This window comes from Anas acuta, chromosome 1 (assembly GCF_963932015.1).
Source record: "Anas acuta chromosome 1, bAnaAcu1.1, whole genome shotgun sequence".
Lineage (NCBI taxonomy): Eukaryota > Metazoa > Chordata > Aves > Anseriformes > Anatidae > Anas > Anas acuta.
Genome location: NC_088979.1, coordinates 145,252,966 through 145,259,232, shown reverse-complemented (window position 1 = coordinate 145,259,232; position 6,267 = coordinate 145,252,966). Strand labels below are relative to the sequence as shown.

General features: G+C 49.4%; 1 long non-coding RNA gene across 3 annotated transcripts in view; it reads right to left on the bottom strand.

The window, feature by feature from the left end:
- The window catches only part of LOC137845778 (uncharacterized), a 15,023-nt gene extending 10,132 nt beyond the window's left edge, over positions 1-4,891 (bottom strand). For 2 of the 3 annotated variants that reach the window (XR_011090271.1, XR_011090280.1), the window contains exon 1: positions 3,423-4,891. This is a non-coding gene — a long non-coding RNA (uncharacterized lncRNA). The remainder of the gene's footprint in view (positions 1-3,422) is intronic. The other variant, XR_011090281.1, reaches the window with a different exon arrangement.
- Between the last annotated feature and the right edge of the window lie 1,376 nt (positions 4,892-6,267).

Below are 6,267 nucleotides of genomic sequence, written 5' to 3'. Positions count from 1 at the left end.
ACAGTGCCTCGCGTTGATTCATTAATTGCCTGCGCTCCGCCACGCATTGTTTTTACCCAGTCGTTTCATTTCAGTATTCTTGGCAACTGCAGGAAGGCCCATTCATGGGCAGAGCTCCAGGACAATGAGGCTGCTTCGAGCTGGAACTGAAACCCTGCCTGTAAAATTAGCAGCGCACGAGTTAAAGTGGGTTTTGTGGTGAACATCCTTGAAGAGTAAACAACAGTAGTTACAGACGGGGGGAATATGGAAAGACTGCTCAAACTGAAACAGCGTGAGCATTTCATGCACTCGTTCACATTATATATAAACTCATACATATGCAAAAAGGTAAACAAACACACAGCTATGAGGCAAGAAAGTGAAACTTCCTTCAGTACTGAATTGTCATTTCTGAATTACTCAAACCGGCTCGTTATATAGGTATTTTTATGTTTAAAAACACAGCACTTGCACACATTTTGAGAGAGAATTGTGTGTTTTTTCCTATCCCAGGTTAAACTGCTGCATCTTTTTTTCCCGCTGCTCCAGAATTGTGTGTTTCTCATTTGTATTTCTGCATTTAGTCACTGTTAATTTGAACAACAACATCAAGACGATGACTCTTTGCATAGCTTATAGCAGCGCAGTTTGAAATAGTGCAGTATTTTTAGCAACAAAACCTGCATCAGCTTAGGCACAAATGTGAACTTTTCTGCCAGCTGGAGGCATAATACCCACTTCCCCAGGAGGACGTGACACCACAAACACCAAAGTCTAAGCAAAAGCACTTGATTGTAATTGTAGTGTTATTTACATTGACCAGTTCAAATTCTGCTTTTTCTTCCAGTGCCAAAAGTTTAGGGCTCCAGATAAATCACTCTTTCCTCTTGAAAGAGGTTTATTGCGTTTATTACTCGTTTCAGAGTCCAAGGGCCCAGGCTGAGATCAAAGGCCAGAGGCAGGGCGCAGCGATGCCCCACATGAAAACGCTGCAGCACGCAGTGGGCGAGATCTCCGCCGGGGACAGGAACACCCAGATTCAGTTCCCAGCAGCGCTCAGCCTCCTTGAGTAACCTCAGATGTGTCATTTGGGCTCCTATGACTCAGTTCCTCATTCATACAGTGGAAATGACACAACTTCTTTATTTCGTAGGAGTCCTGTGCAGATAAGTATCTTTGAGTTTGGTATCGGAATCCGCTCAAAAATCGTAACAAAAGCAAAGATCAGCTATGATCTGAAGAAATGATGCGAGCAAAGGCCGGGAAGGAACAAAACATACCCAGCAACTGAGAGGAGCTCTCTGAAATGCGCTGATTTCTTGTTATCATCACCTCAGAGTACCTCCTGAGTGAGCGACGTGGTTCCCTTTACAAGGTGGAAAATTCCAGTGACTGAACTATTTCCCGCAAGAAATGAAGCTCGCTTTGTAAATGCAGTTTCCATTCTCTCTGTACCAGATTTGACAGGGCTTGATCATGAACTGTGGCACCAGAGAAGCACAGCGCTGACTTGGCCAGATGGCCGGGTCAGGATCCTGCTTCCCAGCATCACTTTGCGCCCCTTCAAAGGCTCGGCGGTGCTGCCGCCTCCTGGTTATGGCCACATGGCTCCCGCGTCCCTGCCTTGCCAGCAGCCTGTGGGGCCTCTGGCACCACCGCAGCCGCCCTCTCTTGTGGAGGCAGGGAACCACACCTGGGTGCTCCCACACTGGCACCCAAACCCATGGGTCGTGCCAGGCCTTCAGGCAGACATCACACTTTGGTGCGTCAGGCTCCTCCTGCGTGACCCGGATTCTTCCACCTGTGCCGTAACGTCGATGCAGGGGCAGGTCCCGGCCCTGTTTCTCTGGCACGGTGAGATACTTGGCGCCTGACACCCCCAGCACATCTTACCTGGGCCAACTCGCCTCGCTGCTTTGTGCTTTGCATCGCCGCTCCGTGAGACAGACGCGGTAACTACCACGGAGGGATGTGCGTGCTGTGGTGAGATTTTAAGACAAAAGGCCTCACAGCCCCGTCCTCAACACATTTTGTTCCACATGCTACGTGGCTGACCACCCCCTTGACCTCAGCACATCTGAGGGGGTGAGCAAGGGAAGGTAACGACTCTTCTCTTTTTTCACTGAAGACAAAGCTGCAGAAGGCAGATTCCCATGGCAACAAAGGCAAAGAAGTGTCCCAAGATGTGATTTGCTGTCACCATACCCACCTTGCCGCAGATAAGGACAAGCGATAGCTCTGAAAGGAACTGTTTCCATGGGACCCTTCGCAGGGAGCGCACACGATGACAACCCGACAGTCTGCCTCCGTCTTCAGTGGCGAGCAGGCTCGGCTGGCAGGCAGCAGAGCTGTTCCTTGTAGCACAGGCTGCCCCTCGAAGCATGCCTAACCCTGAACAAGCCACGCTGCTGCTCGCTAATCCACTTACCCAGGCAATTACACCGGGACAGCAGCCTGCAGAGCAAGTTGTCAGCTAAACATAGGCTGTTTGTTTTTTTTTTTTAATTTTATTTCTTTTTAATCCATGGAGTGCTACCTTAAGCTATGTCGAAAGCTCCTTACAGAGCACGCATTTATGCTTTGGCAGTGTGTGCTATGTGAGTGCATTTCCTTCCGACACTTTCATTTATCATACTTCTCCCCTCCCGGCCCTGCCCCTCCAGTTCCCTAGGGGAAGTTAGTGAATTTATGCAGGAACAAAGTCACCTTGAGCTTTAATCCACACCCTAGCAGAAGGAATAGTCTGTCAGCAGTCACATCCACCCACTCTGCAACTGCATAACAATGCTCACTTTGTTAGCACAGAAAACATTGGCTCCTTTTCTGGGTGTTGAGACAAGCTCCCACAAAGGCAGAAGCAAAGAAAACGGGCTGGGGAAAGAAGAGGGAGGAATCTGGCCCTGTGATTTCAAGAATGAATGGGTAACCTGAGGTGAAACTGTGGAAGTAGGGAGAAAAGAGCAAGCCTGGCAAACCAAGTCCTTGTTTTACGATAACGCCCCTCAAACAAATTCCCGCCTCCCTTCCTGGGTAAAGGATGGAGGCACCTGAGAAAACGTGATCTGTGAAGTCACAGCAGGCAGGCAAATATCCTCGTCCAGCTGACAGCAACACAGAGCCAAAGCAAGTGGCACAACCCAGCAGAAGCAGACATATGAAGGAACCTGGATGTCCTCATTTGGGAGCCAAGGCCAGATTCCCTCAGACCCAGGGTGGCATCCAGCTGCTGGCGTAGAGGCTCCACGTTCCCCCCAGTGCCCTGCTCATTCCCTCGGGGATGCCATCCCTGATGCTACCTGAGCACACAGAGACAAGCTCCTGCTTTTAAATGGGACCCAGGAGCCCACAACAGCATCACAGATGCACACAGAAACCATAATAAGCAGCTAAAAGCCCTCCCCAGCCAGGAGAACCCCTCCCAGCCCTGCACACACACTCACCTGATGCTTTGGAGGTGTGCACTGACACAGACATGGCTCCTGCTTGCACAAGGTTGGTACAAGCCCGTGATGGTGCACTTGGGCAGCAGGAGCCAGCCGTGGCTGTCTGCTGCTCTCTGCTCTGCTTGTAGTGAGCAGTCCTGGGATGAAGCTGCCTCTGGCTGCAAGGAACAACACGTTAATAATCTCAGGAGGATGCAACAGTTAGAGCAGAGGGCAAGGAGGCTGAAGGGGGAGAGGTGAGTGGAGCCAGCTCTGACAAAACTGCCTCTGATGCTCCCGCCCTTCCAAGTACATAGCAGGGAGAGCTATTACCCCACTGGTTTGTCAGCTTTGGCATTCACTGCAGGTAAGTGCAGCTTCAGTCAGCCCAGTGTTACTTTTCTCTGCCAGGTACTCCAGGGAAGATGGGGGAGTTTTTAGAAACTAGTCCCACCTGACAAACTGGGGAAAAAAGTGAGGCTTTAAGTCTCCAGCTGTAAGATTTCTCTGTGTTTGTGCTGGAATCCACGAGCTCAGAGAAATCAAGCCAACCCAAATTCCCAGTACTTTGCTCCCTACGTTATAAGGAAAGAAGATTTAAATAGCACAACTGAGTAATCTTATCCTCCTCTGCTGTCATTTCGCTCGTACACTCTGGATTATGTTGTTACTGACGTGATCTGCAAGGACGAGAGGCACCAGTGTATGGATTTCCTGTCCTTGACAGATGAATGAGAACACCAACATCCTGGGAACAGACTTCTCCAGTTCACCTGCAGGTCCATCATCTGCCATCTGCTGATTTAAAAGGATTCAGAAACGAGATGGGTTGTCTCTGAACAGCTTTAATTGGGCTTCTGCAACCTCAGACAGAAATCTTCCTCCTCCTTACAGTGATCTTAAAGCTAACAAAAGGGTCTCAAGCCTGCTACCTGCTCTCGTCCTCCAAGACATTTTGATTTCCCCATTGAATTTGTTTTCATAGACACCTCCACCCTGCTGCACAGGTGGTCAAAGGGTCATTCCAGGAGAACCTCCCGGGACCCAGCCACGAACAAACCTAGATAATTACCTAGATAATACCAGCACAGGAGAGCCAAAGGAAACATTTACGGCAGTTGTCCAAATTCTTCTTTGCATCACTATAAATATTGATCTAAGCACATCTCCTTTAGGAAAGGCATTAATAGAACCAAGATGCCTTTCACAGGCATGCACTTAACACGCCCTGATCCCACAAAACAGTTTAAGAGCTTGTACTTGCAGCTTTCGGAGAACTGCAGGCTGTTCACTAAAAGCCCGAGATAAGGCTTGACAAAGACGGAGGAAGGCAGGCACGCGATGCCTTGGAAAACTTCTGCAGTGCAGAACACAAAATGTTCCTGTGTGCACTTTCAGTTGATGCCTAGAAAACAAAAGGACAGAAATTACAAATAGGTTTGGTCTGGCACCCTGGACATCACAGGACAGCAGGCAAAATTGCACAAGAGTAACCGAACAGCGGGATGCCTGAGACATCCCTGAACAGCTAGTGCTGGTGCAAGCTGTGGGACTCTGCAAATAGGTACTTTCTTCTTTTTGTCAGGGAGGATGAGACAGCCCTTAAATACGCTGCTGCTTCTCCTCCCACTCTCCTGCGTGAGGGAACTCTGCTCTTCTGGGCTCAGTCAGGAGAAGGTCGTGTGCCCTCTCAGGTTGCCCAGCTGTTAGGGCAGAAGCCCAATTCCTCCTCCTCTGGAGAGCACGGTGATAACCACCACCGCACAGACTTAACTTGCCATTTGGCTCCAGACTTGTGAGAAACCCAGGACCCAGGAGTGTTACTTGAAGGGCATTTATTGCAAGGACCTTCCTCGCTACAGAAGAGCATTAGGGGGCTGAAGCTCATCCTTTCTTTCATAACCAATTTGCTCAGACAGCCCATCCCTTCCCGGGCTACAGCTAAGTGTCCAGAGATCATTTCCTGGTGCACTTCTTTGCACTCCAGAATAGAGTAACTCCCGCACTTCCACTTGCCCAAACGCAGGGCTCTGGGATCAGTCACAGCGCTGGTGATGAGACTGCCACAATCAGCATCTTCAAATACATATTCAAGCAAAACTCTACGTAGGGTACTTCCAGAGCAGGTTGGAAAACTCCAATCCGATTCATAACAGTGGGGAGAGACAGAAGAGGGGTAAAAATATGAGTAGTTACTTCTCCTGAAGACCAGCATCATGGCACCAAACTACTTGGAGGTGAGCGACCAGAACACGCAGGCATGTGCTTTTTTTTTTTTCTTTCCTTTCTTCCAGCGAGTATTGTGCTCAGCTCGGAATTTACAGTTAGCTATAAAACACAAACACAATTACAAAGTTTCCCACTGTGTCCATTTAAACACAGCTACGTGTGGGTGTGGATTTGTGCTTAACGAAACGAGCCACTGGAGAGAAGGCACAGCAGCGCCAGCAGCCACATGGCAAGTTTAATTTCAAGGGCAGAACACCTGACGTCTACATGCCGAGCAGTAAATAATTAAAAAAACAACCCACAGGTAATGTGTTCTGGCTTCTTTATTTAGGACCCCTGAGTACACCGTTATAAGCATCTCTGTTAGGGGGATCTCACAGAACTTCTTATTGAAGAGGGATTGAAGAGGAAGAGTGCCAAACCACGGCACATGGGTTGGGTTGAGGTGGCAGTCAGGGAGCAGCGAGGTGGTCACCCCATGAGCAAGCACCACACAGGGCACCTGCCTTCGCAGCAGCTGACCCGAAAGCAGCTGGCAGAGCTGCACCTACAACGAGGACGAAGAGAAGTGTGCTCAGCAGAACCACGCTGGGAAGAGCGACGCAAAGCACACACACACACGAGTCACCCCAGA